At 46.1% G+C, this 16122-nt stretch overlaps 1 long non-coding RNA gene, 1 pseudogene and 1 gene segment (V, D, J or C); 1 reads left to right on the top strand and 2 right to left on the bottom strand.

The window, feature by feature from the left end:
• Positions 1 to 6802, top strand: part of LOC306643766 — a 122926-nt gene extending 116124 nt beyond the window's left edge. For both annotated transcript variants that reach the window (XR_013759048.1, XR_013759049.1), the window contains exon 2: positions 6628 to 6802. This is a non-coding gene — a long non-coding RNA (uncharacterized lncRNA). The remainder of the gene's footprint in view (positions 1 to 6627) is intronic.
• The window catches only part of LOC306643750 (immunoglobulin kappa variable 2-29-like), a 458283-nt gene that overhangs the window by 119632 nt on the left and 322529 nt on the right, over positions 1 to 16122 (bottom strand).
• Positions 1 to 16122, bottom strand: part of LOC306643742 (Krueppel-like factor 4) — a 56762-nt pseudogene that overhangs the window by 31650 nt on the left and 8990 nt on the right. The window lies entirely within an intron of this gene.

Genomic DNA, 16122 nt, shown 5'->3' on the forward strand with positions numbered 1-16122 from the left:
CTGCCTCTTCTTAGTGAGCAGAAGTAAATGAAATGAAAGAAACTGGGTTGGAACTGATTTTCGGAGGAAGAAAACAAAAGTTTAGAGACTGACAAGGTCCAGAGGGCAGAACAGCTTGGCTGGAAGTGGGTAAAGTGGAATAGCTGATCTTTCACCTCATTTCTCTGGAAAACTAGGAACTTCCTCTAGCCTGGGACTGTGTGGTCTCATGTTGGAGTACCCAGCAGTCCTAGAGGTGTGAGTCAAAGTATAGTATTCATTTTCATCTTTATAACTGAGAAGTGATGTCACCATACTATCCTAATGGGTAAAAAAATGGGAGATCACATTGACTAAATGAGAAAATTAAAATTTATTTGGTTCTCAATATTATTTCTGCTTTTTAAATTTTAATTCATTGTACACAAATGGGTTTCACCTTGTTTCTCTGGTTGTACATGAAGTAGAGTCATACCATTTGTGTAATCATACATGTACATAGGGTAATGATGTCCTTCTCATTCTATTATTTTTCCTTCCCCCACACCCTCCAAACCCCATATTTTCCTCTATACAATCCATCCTTCTTCAATTCTTATGTCACTCCTACCCACCATTATGTACAATCATCAGAGAAATCATTTGGCCTATTTTTGTGGGGGGATTGCTTATTTCACCACCTTCATTTACCTGCAAATGATATTCTCCAACTCCATCCATTTACCTGCAACTGCCATAATTTTCTCCTTCTTTATGGCTGAATAATATACAATTGTGTATATACACCACAGTATCTTTATCCATTCATTTATTGACCAATTTCTAGGTTGGTTCCACAACACAGCTATCGTGAATTGAGCTGCTATAAACATTGATGTAGCTGCATTATTGTAGTATACTCATTTTACATCCTTTGGGTATAGGCCAAGGAGTGTAATAGCAGGGTTAAATGGTGGTTCTATTCCAAGTTATCTAAGGAGTCCCCATACTGCTTTCCAGAGTGGCTGCACCAACTTGCAGTCCCACCAGCAATGTGCGAGTGTATATTTTTCCCCAGATCCTCGCCAACACCTATTGTTGCTTGTATCCTGGATAATAGACATCCTAATTGGGGTGAGATGAAATCTTAGGGTAGTTCTGATTTGCATTTGGACAATGAGAAGAAACTTCTACAAGCAATCAACATATATATATGGACAAATTTCAACAACTCTACAATTTCTTCTTCTTTATTGGGAAATTTTTCTCAACAAATTAAATAATTTGCTTTGGATGTGGAATACCCCAGGTGGCAATAATATTTAGTTTATTAATGTGTTTTAATTTTTAGTTTCATGTCCTGGTCCATCATGTCATTTTATAATTTCTTTTTCCATATGCTTTCACAGATCCAAATCTGACACCTGTCAGGACTCTCCACTGTCTTGTTTCTGTTGTTTTCATTCCCACTCAAGCTATCCTGGAGTTTGGAGGCAGGAAGCTCCGACTCTGTGGTCTCTGGGGCCTTCCAGAACCACGTGTGAGGACTGGAGAGGCTGGGGTGGCCCTGCCTCCTCAGAGGGTCCCCATGGCTGCTCAGCAGTGAGGCTGGACTGAGGCAGATTGGGCCCTTCCCCTGTCCATATGCTCTTTGGAAGAGCACCCTTGGCAGGGTGGGGGCAGCCCCCAGTGTCTAGTGAAGTCCTGCTGCTCGCTCTCCATCTCCCAGGTACTCAGAGGCTGCTGCCCTCCTGGCAGTCCTGGGAGGGTGGTGTGCAGTGTCCTGGTTCTCACTGAGTCTAGCTGAGAACCCAATGCCTGCCCTGAAGGGGGTCCTGCAGGACTCCCCAGGAGTGGGTGGTGGGCTGCCTTCTGGCTGTGGCTGCAGAGCCAGGTCCTGGAGCTCTGGTGTGGGCAGTGCTGCTCAGAGCCTTAGGGCCAAGGTGCCTGCAGCCCACGCCTGTCCTGGTCACAGGTGATGGAAACTGGTCCCAAGGCTGTCACTTCTGTTTGTCCCCCTTCCTTCTTTACCTTTTCCTCCATCTTCCTCCCTCCCTCCCTTCATCTTGCTGTTTTGTGTGTTGATTTGCTATTTTTCTGGCATGTTTTATCATTTTAACAGATGCTTGATGTGAGGTAGGTGCCTCTCAGTTCTGTGGACTCAATGCAGAAACACATGTTTGATTTAAGCTTCTCTCTTCCTTCACATTTGTCTTTCATCCTGCATGTTGAGTTCCATGTTTTCTGCTCCCCTCTCGACACTTTCTGGTCATTCGGCTCTTGATTGACATCAGATCCTTTCCCAGCACAGTCCAGGCCATTCCCTCCCCTGTGTGCTGACTGCTTTGCACAGGTTGCTGCAGGCCCCACCCAGCTGCCCACATTGTATAAATGCAGACATTGCATGTGGCCTGAGCTCATCAGGAAGGCAGGGACAGGAGGATGGTCCCAGACCCAGGTGTGCATGTTCCTGGGGCTCTGGGCCTCTGGTGAGGAATTTAAAATTGTCACCATGTGATCAGAAATTATGTCATGGTATAAAAATTATTTCAATTATTTACAATGTTATTTATAGATTATGACTTATTGTGAAACAATGTCTATTTATGAGTTTAATTGAATCATGAATTATCATTAGAAAGCACATTCTAAATAGCCTATGATATGGTGTATTATAATGTGTGCTTGTTTGATTATGTTCCATCCTAATTTGAGGTTTCTGTGGGGACATCATGATGACTCAGACTCCAGGCTCCCTGTCTGTGTCTGCAGGAGAGAGGGTCACCATCAGCTGCAAGTCCAGCCAGAGTCTCTTACGGGATTCTGATCATAAGGACGACTTGGCCTGGTACAGCAGAAGCCAGGACAGGCTCCTAAGCTGATCATCTCCTGGGCATTCCACAGGCAGCCTGGGTTCCACTGAGGGTCAGTGGCAGTGGGTCAGGGACACATTTCACTCTCACCATCAGCACCTCCAGGCTGAGGCCATGGAAGATTATGACTGTCAGTACTAATTCTGTGTCCATGCACAAGGTGTGATGTGGTCACATCCATCCCACCTTTCCTCCCTTGCTTGTTCTCTAACATCCCTCCATCTCTGTCTCCTTCTCCACTGTTCTTCCCTCTGTCCTTATGACATCGGATTCCCTGCTTTTTGCCCTTCCTTTGCTCTGGCATTTGCATAGGGGAGACAACTTTGGATCCTTGACTTTCTGAGTCTGGCTTATTTCAGTTAGTGTGATGCTCTCCAGTTCCGTCCACTCACCAGCAAATGCCACCATTTCATTCTTCTTCCTGGCCATGAGTTTAGTTTGGATTGTGTGGTGTGGACAGGTCAGGAGGATCTCTGTGGCAGAAGAAGGCAGAACCTGAGCACACTGCACAGTCCCTCCCAGGGGGAGCTGCAGGCCTGCATTTTCCATAGGGGGTGAGGTGTTCCCAGCCCAGTTTCCTCTTCAGGAAGACAGGGGTCTGGTGTTTAGAATCACCTGTGCTCTTGGCATCCTAGCTCATGCTGCAGAACAGGCTGTGGCCAGGGGGTCATTTGCCTTGGAGGCCAATGTTAGGAGGTCCCCAATGTGTATTTGCATGAATTATATGTTAATGCAACATTAAAAAATTAAAATGAATGCAAAAACATTTCAATATTTTAAAAGTGAGAATTATGAGAAACACAGGATCTATATTATGCAGAAAGACATATCAATAAGGAAAGGTTTGGACTGTGGCATTTTGGTTTTGAAAGATACTTCCACCTGTGCATTATTTTGCTCTGTCACCAACCAGATATGGAAAGTGAGGGAAGGTTGGTCAGTTGGTTGTTAAAGACCATCTCAGCAGCAGACAGCAAGCTGCTGCAGTGCACAGAGCATCCAGTGTGTGGCACTGTCTTCCCTGAGCTGTCTGGAGTGTGTCTCCCATGAGGGCAGAGCACTAGGAATCCCATAGGATGGACCAAGCCCTGCCACATGTTCTGTGTGAGCCCGTTTCCTACATGAAGATGAAGACGAAGCACTGGTGAGGGGTGGGGCTCTGCCTAGCTCAACACCCTGAGGTGCTGAAGCAGCTCTGCAGCTTGGCTCAGCATCACAGGAAGGCCTCAACAGAAGGAAGGCAACCTTCCTGGAAGGAGGAGGGACATTTTGGAGAACATGCAGTGTGGAGACCTTCCCAGGAGGTGGCAGCAGTGAGCACTGGCCTTTGACAGTTCCCTTCAGATCCTGCAGCTGTTTTGGAGCTCTGTGACCTGCATGGAAAGGTGTCTGGACCATGGTCCTGAGCTGGAGAGTGCAGGGCACACCAGGCATTGCTCCTGCTGGAGTCTGGATGCTGCTGCAGACTCTGGTCTTGCTGCTCATGCTGTCACGAGTGGGAGGATTCTTCATTGCTCTTGGAAAGTTGGGGTGGGTAAAGCTGTAGCACATAAGTTGGAGAGACTAGGCTCTAAGAGCCTAATGCAACCTAATGCAGCATCTTTCTGCAGTGAGCTTTCACTTGAATGTCTCATGGAGGAAGCGTTATGCTTAAGTTTACACACACATTCAGAATAAAGGGCACAAATTTCGTTATTTGTTATGAGAAAAAGACAAGTTTACAAGCTTAGTTTCAAAGTTGTCCAAGAGACAAGAGTGGTGAAAGGGAGGAATGTACTCACTTTACACTGATCTTATGGGAGAAAAGAATCCTCATCTTAAAGCATCTTCTTAAATAAACTGAGAATATTTTTAAAAAGTTTAGAGTGGATGGTTTTATCCTTCTGTCTTTCTGGCTACTTGACTGGAGAAGGAGGATGGGGCAGGATATTAGCAGGTGACTCCTGGTTTTGACCTCAGCTCTCCTGAACTCAGCGAGTGACCTTGTTAGACATTTCTGCTCTGCCCTATTCCCTGGAACCCATGCGTTACAGCTGGTTTCTGATCTCTGTAGGTTTGAGTGTCTGTGTCATTGAGATGGACAGGTGGGTGAGCTGTTTACTTGGAGCTGTAGAACATCAGTGTGGAGAGCAGAGGGCACAGCATCCTGTGGTCACAGAGGGGCCTCACCTTGAGTTTCCTTTCACTTAATTCTCTGCTAAGATGTCCCACTTTTGGCCATAAGAGGGCAACATGAACCTGCAAAATCCTCACCATGGCCTCAGGCTTTGAAAGGCTAATCTGTTTCAAGCATGAATGAAGTTGTACATGTTTACCTGGTAAGACAACAGCATTATAGGAAGTGAAGAGGACACTGTGGTCTCTCCCTGCAGCCACGTAGGTTTTCTTTTGTGCCTTCATAGCACTCAGGGAGTGAGGAGGTCACCTCTGCCTACACATCAGAGATCCACCAGAGAATCTTGCTCAGGCTGTGTCCTCGAGGGCCAGGCAGGGGCTGCTGCACACAGGCAGGCAGGAGCCCAGGCTGGGGAGGCTCTGTGCCCTTGTGTGTGCATCATGTGGAGCCCATGGCCTTGAGCTGCTGCTGCTGGAAAGGTGGCCTGGAAAGTAGGTGATGTATTGAAGACTATTTTTACCTTTACAGAAAACTGGATTCTTCACAAACTACACTTTATCAGGGCAAACTCTGAGAGAGAAAACAAAAGAACAACTCTTTATTTTTCCAGAAGTAATTCATATGCATGAGCGCACTTACCCTTCATGGACATTTCAAAAACTGTTAAATCTTCAATCCAGGGGCCACCTCCCTATGATGCTAATATGAGATAAGGTACCTGACTCTCTGTGTTCCCTCAGGGAACCTGCATTGCTTCACACAGCTAGTAGGCAATACAGCTTTGCCATCCCGTTTTATTTTTTTCTTCTTACTGCTGCCAGCTGCCTGCTTTTAATCAGTTTCCCTCTGCCACAATGTCTTCCTTCACCTGGGATTCCAAATATTTTCAGAATTACTTACTCAAGAAATTCCTTTATAAACTTAAAGAATTGTGAATACATTTTGTTCCACATAAGTTAATCTTCTCATACAAAATGAAACCTGAATAAGAACAGGAGCTGGGCTTTCACTGCATGGACCATGGGCCCTATTATCTGCACGTGGTCTTCACCACCAGGGTCACTACCACCTTCTAGGAGACTGAGTCACTTTTCCAACTCTGATCCTTCTCAAGGTGTTGGCAGGCAGTGGAGAGATGACAGGTAGGGGGTGGAACCTGCATCTTCACTGTCTCTGAGCTGAATGCTGCAATAGTAAGAGATGCAAGTTTGAGAGACGACTTAGGAGCCGTTTTCATAATTTTCCTGTTATTAATTATAGCAAACATTGTTGGTGTCTGTAATTAGATCTGAATCCCAAGCATGGAGGAACCATAAGAATTCCCTACACCATCGTCCCCCTGTGTCAGACTCTCACCCAGGACACATGTCCTGCTCAATGGGCAGTGTCCATGCTCATCCTGTCTGTTCATCAGAGGCACCTGGACCCCTCTGCTCCTGTCCTCCATGTTCCAGGCCAGGCTGCTGCAGCTGATAGGGCCATGAATGGGTTTGGCCTGAGCTGTGGCTGAGGCAGTCGTGGTCCACAGCCTTCAGGTGCACCCTGTTCCCTGAGTCCCCAGCATCTTCCTCTCACACACTCAGAGCATCTGCTGAGCTGCTGCCAGACCAGTAGTACATGTGGCAGCTGGGCCACCCAGGCAGGAGGTTTTTGTTCTGGGCTGCACCACTGTGGGAGGAGATTGTGTACCTTGTGCACAGTAATAGACTCCAGCATCCTCAGGCTCCACCCTGCTGATTTTCAGTGTGAAGTCTGTCCCTGACCCACTGCCACTGAACCTGTCTGGAACCCCTGTGTCCAGGTTGGAAACCTGATATATTAGTCTCCGTGGAGACTGGCCTGGCTTGTGTACAAACCAATACAAATAAGTGTTTCCATCACTGTGTAGGAGGCTCTGACTGGACCTGCAGGAGATGGAGGCTGACTGTCCAGGGGTGACAGGCAGGGAGAGAGGAGTCTGGGTCAGCACAATGTCCCCACTGGATCCTGAAATAATGACAAAGAAATTCAAGGTTATGTAGTCACATAATGAGTCATATTAGATTTGTCTTTCTTTCTTTTTTCCAAATGAGTTAATTTTAATACGAGTTCTATAACACAAGTATCAATTTTTAAAGGACTTCAGTTTTGTAAGTATGACACTCTCTTTTTAAATTTTCTACAGCATCTTTGTCTTTCATTGTGACAATCTTGATCAGAGGCAGGTTGCTTGATCCTTCTTCTTCTATCTCATATTAATCAAAGCCACCTGCCCCATCCTGGAGGGCAACCTGCTCATGTCTCATGTGAACAGAGCACACATGGAAAGATCGGGACCACAGGGCTCAGCTCCCTCCCCCTTCATTCTCATCCCCTCTGTCCTCACCAGGGATCCAAAGCATCAGCAGCCCCAGGAGCTGAGCAGGGAGCCTCATTTTGAGAAGGTGAGCTGAGGAGTCCTGGTGAGTGAAGGGCAGGTTAGAGCTGAGCTTTTATGTCAGCCTTGCAGGCAGGTCCTCCCCAGGGAGCAGCATGCAAATGTCCTGGTGGGTGCTGGAGTGGATAGAGTGAGGGAGGGTGGGGACTGCCTTGTGAGCCCAGGGGACATATAATGTCTCTATATTTTGAGAAAGTACAGTAGAGAAACTGCCTAGGCTGCCTGTGGTATGGACAGGAGGCCCATCATGGAAGCCTGCTTGGTGGTGTTCATCTTGCATTAGACCTGCCACCCTAAGATAGCACAGATCCGGGTCTATGGATGTTGCCTGAAGGACAGTCCTTCAGAGGAATCGCCATGCTGCTAAGGAGACAGGCTGGCAAGTCCCACCTCACAGGTATTGATTTTCTGAAGTTCTTCTGCCCACAACATGGAGTTCCGGTATTGGCAGAGCTTCTGGCGTCTGCTGTCACCTGAGAAATACAAGAATGTCAGGGGCAGTGTTAGCCATCAACTTTTCCTCTCCTAGTGAATGAAACTGGAGCACAAGGGTCAAAAGGGGCTGGTATAAAGAAACCAGTGCTTCACTTGAGGACCCAGGAGCCCTGCCCAAGTTCAGAGGAGAAGGGACGTGTCCACCTGGGACAGTGAGTGTGAAATTCCTGGGAGCTGGGTCTATAAGTTGGTGGACATCTTGTCCTAGTCCACTCCATCCGTGACACTCAAGTCATCTGACCACTTCCCAAGAGAAGAACAATTGAGGCCACTGGAGAGAGTGGACAAGGGAAGTTTCTATGTTAGTTCTTCTTATAAATGAGAGACAATTCCTTTCTCCCTCCACTGTTCTTGTCAGAGACCCTGAACCACATGTACCACAAATCACAGTGAACGTCTTCTACACGTCTGCTTTTCTGGACGTGGGACTGGAGGAGGATGGACACATGATTAGGACTTGACACCTAGTTTTGGCCTCAGCTCTCCTGAACTCAGTGAGTGACCTGATGAGACATTTCTGCTCTGGCCTCTTTTCTGGTTTCCAGGCATGACAGCTGGTTTCTGAGCTCCTCTCTGGGTTGGAGTGTCTGTGTCATCGAGATGGACAGGTGGGTGGCTGTCCTCTTGGAGCTGTAGAACATCAGTGTGGAGAGCAGAGGGCACAGGATCCTGTGGACCCCTAGGCAGCTCACCTTGATGTTCCTCTCACTTAATTCTGTGTTAAGATGTCCCATTTTTGCCCACAAGAGGGCGACATGAACCTGCAAAAAATCCTCACCAAGGCCTCAGCCCTTGAAAGGCTGATGTGTTTCAAGCATGAATGTAGTTTCACGTTTTTACCTGGTAAGACGCAGCATTATAGGAAGTGAAGAGGACACCGTGGTGTCTCCCTGAAGCCACTCAGGTTTTCTTTTGTGCCTTCATGGCACTCAGGGAATTAGGAGGTCACACTGTCCCACATGTCACAGTTGACTCCAACTAATCTTGCCCAGGCTGTGTCCTGCAAGGTAACACAGGGGCTGCTTTAAACTGTCATGCAGGGACTCAGGTTGGGGAGGCTGTGTCACCTTGTGTTTCACCATGTGGAGACCATGGCCTTCACTGTGGCTGGAGGAACGTGAGTGATTATTGAAGAAGAGTTTTACCTGTGAGGAAAATCCTCCTCTTAAAAAAAAAAAAATCACAGTTTAACAAGACAAACAGTAGACTAGATAACAAAGAATAATTCTGCACTTTGTCAGAAAAACTCATATAATCTAACCTATGTAAGGTTCCCATACCTTCTACCATATGTCTGTCCAGTGAAGCACTGTTGTCAATACTTTGTGGAACTTCTTTCTGTTCCTCTGCATGCACTGTGTGTTTCTGTGTAAAACATTGCCCCAACCAGTAGCTTAAACCATAGTTTTTCACTCTCCCCTTCTTTCTCTGAGTGAGGAATCAGGGGTGGATTCCTGGGTGGTTCTGGCTCCAGGTGTGTCTTCAGGTGTGTGGGATGTGAGCCACAGGTGCAGCATGGAGAAACTTCTCTGCTGGATCTCCAGGGGCCTCCTCTACATTGGCTAGTGGATGCAGCCATTGGCCAGGGCCTGGGGTTCTCACCCTGCCCTGCCCTGGGCTGCCTGCGGGAACTCATCAGGTATCCTCTGGCTTCCCCTGGAGCAGTTCTCACAGAGTGGTCAGCACAAGACTCTCAGTGTCCTGGCCTCTCGGGTCACTCACAGATTTCTGGCACTGGATTGGGAACAGGCCAGCCCTGTCCTGTGTGGAGGGAGAGTGTTGAACAGTTGGAGGGGACTTGGGAGGCAGGATGCTGTGCCTCTGAGAGGCTGAGCCTGTTCCTGACTCTCCCCTGGAGGCCTCCTGCCTGGAGCTTCCTCTCAGTATTCTCTGCCCCATGATTCTGCAGGAAAGGGGTATCAATTGTGCTGTTGTCAGGCGTTTGACTCTTGGATGCTACACACCCCATGCTGCCCTGTTATAGTTGTGAGCACACAGTCAATTAAATATTAAAGGCTTTCAGATAAGAAAAGGCAGTTTTGTCAATCTTTCCTTGTTTTACCTCCTCTGTGCAATGGAGGCCTTGCTCTGCTGCCACCTGCCTTTGCCTGGAAGAGTCATTGGGTCATTTCTTGTCCTGTGCAAAGACCTGTGATGAGTTCTCCAGGTTTTGTGTGAAAAGGTTTCTGTATTTACTTCGAAACCTCAATTTTCAGGCTACAGGATTTTAGGTTGAAAATTGCTTTTTAGTATTTTCAAACATTGTTTCTGTTCCTCTTCCTCAACTGTCTCCCTCTGTCCCTCCTTCTCTCTCCTCTTCTCTTTACATACTTTGTTTCTTCCAGCATGTTTTATTATTGGATCAGTATGAATAATGTAAGCTTCATCATTTGGGTACTGAGTCCTTTTCAAGTTATTTTTGAATTACAATAGAAGCTCGTTATGGGTTCATTTGAACATTAGGCTAATCTGACCCTCTCTTGTTCATAGAAGTCATCCTGTGTGAAATCATCCCCCTTTCCTCGTGAGCTCACTCCCATGGATGTTACCACTTCTCCATCCCCCCTTGCACACTGACCACCATACCCTTGACTTATGGAATGTGAGCTTGCCCTTCTGAACATGTGCTGAGGATTTATGAGAAATCATGTTTCATGTAACCTGTGGTTGTAACTGCCACCCCCTCCTCACTTCTTTGTGGATTTCCAGTTTTAAGGGGCAGTTGACCCCCATGCAGATGTTGGAGACTGCAGAACTATTTGCTTTCTGCTTCCCTGACCATGACCAAAATATATCCTTTGTCTTTTACTTCAAGAGGACCCAGAGTTTTATTTGAGTAAATTGGAAAGTCACCTTAACATTTGGAGGCCCCAGTGAAATATAATCCAGAGTCCATGCTGTGGCTATTAGCTGCCCAGGACCATGACCCCACATACTGAGAGGAGTGCCCTCCACTGTGGTTTTGCTGTGGTTTGGATGAGACATGGTGACTGATTCGAGCCCAGCATGAAGAGGAACAGATGAGACTATGTGCTGGGAGGTTCCTTATTTGTTCTCTCCATTTGGTGTGAATGTAAAGCCCAGAGGTGTGTCAACTAGGTTGGTGCTAAATCCTCTGTGTGTTTCACCTCCAGTGAATGGAGAGTCAGAGGTGTGTCAACTTGGTTGATGGTAAAGCCTTGTAGGTGTTTCAGTTAGTTGGTTTTCTGACAAGGGGCCATCTTGGCACAGGCCCTCTGATAAACAGGCTGTGACAATGGTCTGGAGACTGGAATGGGAGGAGAGAGTGTCTGTTTCTCTTGGAAAATTGTCTTTAGTTGATCACGTGTTTGTCTTGTGTCTGAGTCTGTGCTCCCTCATTGTTGCTAGAGAGAAAACCTTCTCCTCTCCCTGACAGGTGGGGTCCATCAGTGACTCACTGTCTCACTGTCTGGTTACATTTTTGTCTGTGAGTTTAGACCTTTTCTACCTTTGCTCTAACCCTTAGTCCTACCATGGGATCTAACCAGTCTTGCCGGGCATCTGACCCTCTGGAATGTATGTTAACAAATTCTCATCAGAGTTCCATGTAGATTATGTGGTGTCTTAATTATGGAGAGGCCTCCAAACCCTATGTGAATCAGAATGACCCACTTCAATGTGGGATGGCCAAATGGGGGACTGGGGACCTCTGAATTGCAGAAGGTGTGAAATATGGCAGCTGGTCAGCCTGGCCATCTTGATCATTTCACATATGGGGACCAATGGCTGGAAGTAGTTTTGAACCCCACAAAAAGTTTGTGAAAGTGCATTAAGGATACAACTCAAGTCAGCCAAGATTAACCCTAAGTTAATGAAGGTTGCCAAAGTTATAAAAAAAATTAAAGAGTTCTACATATAAAATATATTTAGTAAATAAAGGAAAATATTCCTAGGTAAGAAAGTCTTTTACCTGGTAAAGTAATGGTAAACAACAAGAGGGGCTAATTAAGTGATAAAAAGGTTTGCAGGTAACTAAGTTAATTATATGTAAGGATTACAATCAGTTAAAGCTACTCAAGGTTTTTCCCTAATGTCAAATATAATGTACTGCTATAAATGACAGTTAAATCTATATGTTAAAATGATAAAGATTTCTTAAAACTAATTTACTCTTAATATTGTGCGTGTTTTTTTACCTTCTGAAACAGTAGTCTTAAAAATTAGGGTCTGTACAACTCTGGTTAAACAACAACTGTAATTTTAGAGTTTTGTACTCTATTACAAAGTCTAAATTTTCCTTTAAAACCTCAGCCTGGTTAGTAGAAAGACATCAATGTAACTGTGGTGCTATTATTCTTCTTTGTATATTAAATAGGTTCATATCTCCCATGCATACAAACCTTCAACATAAAAGGCTAAGGAAACATTTTATCAAGCTGGTGTTCTCCAAACTAAAGTGGTCTATAATATTGATTTTAGACTTATAAGGAGAATAATTTTTTAAAAATTTCAATTATATCATTGAATGTTCTGTAACCAAGCTAAACCTTATGTTACCTTTTACATTGGGATAAAAATGTAAATGTATTTGTAAATCATAATGAGATCCTGCTCTACTGAAGGGTAATAATATAAACCATGAAAACTTTTGCCCATTTTCCACATATAATCTTTAAAGGTTCTGTCAGCCTTTCTTTAATTCATATTTTAAATACAATGTCATGTTAACTAACATTCATATAGGCTCAGGAAACAATATATGTATATTTTATAAAATGATGTCTAAAAAGAGACCAAATTCAACTTCCAAGTAATGTCATTGAGCCCTTCAATTTGTTTATGGAAAGAAAAACAAAATCAAAAATCAAAGTTGTTAAGCGGGTTCTGACCCAAGATCCAGGGCCTAAAAGGCCTATGCTTATCTCTTCCAAAAGATTAAACCCAGTGGCCTCTGGATGGCCTTCCCACTTTTGTATCATAGTGGTCACTGCCCTTATGTTCTGAGAAGGGATGAGTTAACCTTGGGACACTCCCTCTCAGTGACAACCCCACCCTGTGCAGAGACCCTCCTAAATGCAGCACTAGATAGATGGGAGGCTAGTCACATTATTCAATGTCAGAGTGCTGCTTGACCACCTAGACTCACCTTTGTCCCCACAGAGCCCTCAATGCAGCCTGGCTGAAGCCCAAGAGCATCCACACTGGCCCCTCGAGGAGTGTGAGGATATGCCTGACCAGGTGAGCTCAGGGAGGCCTGACTGACCCACGTTCCTTTGAGGCTGAAGCCGTCCTGTTCACAGATGGCAGCAGCCAAGTCACAAACAGGGCTCAGAAGACAGGAGCTGTGGTCAAGGGAAACCAGTCATTTAGGCTCAAGCACAGCAGGTGTGCTTTTGCCACCCTACATGTGCATGGAGCCATTGATGGGGAGGCGGACCACTAACTGCTGAGGGAAAGTCCATAACAACAAAGAGGAAAGATCAGCCCTCCTTGAGGTGATTTGGTGACCTAAGCACGTGGCTGTCATACACCACTGGGGTCACCAAACAGGAGACTCTGGTCTTCAGAGGCAATAATTTTGCTGATGGGACAGCTCAACAAGTGGCCCTGGACTCCACACCAGAACCAGCCACCATGCTGCCTTTGCTCCACATCCCAAAACCAGCCTTCCTTCACTCCCACTCTATTGGTCAGAAGAAGAGAAAGAAAAGTGGGAGAAAAATCAGAAGGCTGGTGGATGCTGCCTGACTCCAGACTAAGGATATTCCACGTTTTAGGAAAAAAATATCAAATTTGCATTGACAGGCAACAACCCATTGGAGAAAGAAGAAATTTACTGACTTTCTGTCTGAAAGAGACCAGCACTAGGTGACTAATGCTTTTTCCAGTTGCTCTTTTGTGGGCCCAATGCACCCCTTAAGAGGCAGGTCTTTCTCCTTTGAAATCCTGTATGGGAGGCCACCCCTTTGCTCCCCTGGGTGTGTGATGTTCATTTGGTTGAAGTCAGCCAGCAGTCTCTTGTGAACCACCTTGTCTCTGCAGCAGATCCAAGAAAAGGCTTGTAAATTCCTTCTTGAGAATCAACCCAGAGGATCCACTGGTTTCCAACACTCGTTCCAGCCAGGAGACATCAAAGGATTCCAAAAGGAAGGACAGACACTCAGCTGCAGAGGATCCTCCATCATCTTGACCACCTGATGGCCATAAAGGTGGATGGACTCCCTGCATGGATTCATCCTATCCGAATGAAGCTTGTCAAGTCACCTCCTACAGAGGAATGGATCACTTGCTGAGACCCCAGCCTTCTCTCTTCTATCTCATATTAACCAAAATCACTTGCCCCATCCTGGAGGGCAGACCTGCTCATCTCTCATGTGAACAGAGCACACACGGAACGATTGAGTGTCACAGGACTCACCTGCCTCCCCCTTCTCCTTCCTTATTCCCTTGTCCCCACCAGGGCTCAAGAACATCAGCAGCCCCAGGAGCTGAGCAGGGAGCCTCATTTTGAGAAGGTTGGCTGAGGAGTTCTGGTGAGTGAAGGGCAGGTTAGAGCTGAGCTTTTATGTCAGCCTTGCAGGCAGGTCTGCCAGGGAGCAGCATGCAAATGTCCTGGTGGGTGCTGGGTGGAAAGAGTGAGGGAGGGTGGGGCCTGCCGTGTAAGGCTAGGGACATCCAATGTGTTGTGTATTTAAAAAAAAGACATTAGAACAGCCCCAGCTGCCTGCAGTGTGGACTTCATGGAAGCCTGTGTATGTGGGGGGTCATGTTGTCCAGGGCCTTCCACCCTGAGACAGCACAGACTCAAATACATGGAGTTTGCCTGCAGGTCAGCCTCAGGGAGGAGAGTGGCCACCCTACTGGGTCCTCCCAGCTAAGGAGTCAAGGAGACCTGTCCCACCTCACAATTATGGATCTTCTGAGTTTTCTCTTAGCCACAGTATGAGGTTGAGGTAGATGCACAGCTTCTGGTGACTCCTGTTACCTGGAGAAATACAAGAATGTCAGGGACGGTGTTAGACATTCCCTTTCCTGACCTCATGAATGAATGAAGACCACAAGTGTCAAAAGAAGCTGGTGGGAAAGAAACCTGTGTTTCAGCTGCAGATCCAGCAGTCCTACCCAAGGCCAGAGGAGAAGGGACATGTCCAGCTGAGGCTGGGAGTGTGAAATTACAGGGACTGGGTCTACAAACTGGTGGACATCCGGTCCTGGTCATCTCCATGTGTGTGACACATCAGTCATCTAAATATTTCCCAATAGAAGAACCCCTTGAGGCTACTGGACAGAGAGGACAAGGGAGGATTCTGTTAGTTCTTTCTCTTTGATGAGAGAGAATGTATTTCTCCCTTTGCTGCTTTTGTTTGAGACCCTGGGCAGCAGGTGTCACAGTCCTGGTTTAACAGGAGATTTCCTTGCTAAACGAGGATGATTCCAGGCTCCCCTTCTCTCAGGGTGATTCCATCTGCAGTGATATTCTCCTGGCCTTGCAGTGGTTCACTGGGGACAGGGTTCTAGATCAACTGCACAGGGACGTTGGTTTCACACTTCCTCCTCTCTAGCTGGTAGAGCGTGAGCCTGTGCTGTTCTGGTCAACAATATGTGCTGCTTTTCCCAAGCCCAGGTCATCTGACACACCATCTGCACAGTGTGGAACATAGATTGTGGGCCCTGACCAGCTTAGGCCCCTGCCATGGTCTACCTTGGTCTGAATACACCTCTGTGGCTGTCCTGTCCTGAGTGTGCAGCTCCCTCCAAGCCCTGTGAGGAGCAGCTGTGTTTGCAGGGTGGCTTTCTAGATTCTGGAGACACATTTCTCCATCTTCCTCCTCTTAGTGAGCAGAAGGAAATGAAATGAAAGAAAATGTGTTGGGGCTGATTTAGGAGGAAAAAAGCAAAAGTTTAGAGTTTGACAAGGTCCAGAGGGCTAGACAGCTTGGTAGAAAGTGGGTAAAAGAGAATAACTGATCTTTCACCTCCTTTTCCTGGAAAATTAAGAACTTCTCTAGCCTGGGACTGTGTGGTCTCATGTTGGAGTACCGAGAGTCCCAGAGGTGTAAGTTTAAATATAGAATTTATTTTCATCTTTATAACTGAGAAAGTGATGTGACCATACTATCCTATGGGAGATCACATTGACTAAATGAGAAAATTAAAACTTATTTGGTTCTCAATATTATTTCTGCTTTTTAAATTTTAATTCATTGTACACAAATGGGTTTCACTTTGTTTCTCTGGTTGTACATGAAGTAGAGTCATACCATTTGTGTATCATACATGTTCATAGGGTAATGATGTTCTTC

The sequence above is a fragment of the Sciurus vulgaris genome (genome assembly GCF_902686455.1).
Source record: "Sciurus vulgaris genome assembly, chromosome: 14".
In the NCBI taxonomy this organism is placed as follows: Eukaryota; Metazoa; Chordata; class Mammalia; order Rodentia; family Sciuridae; genus Sciurus; species Sciurus vulgaris.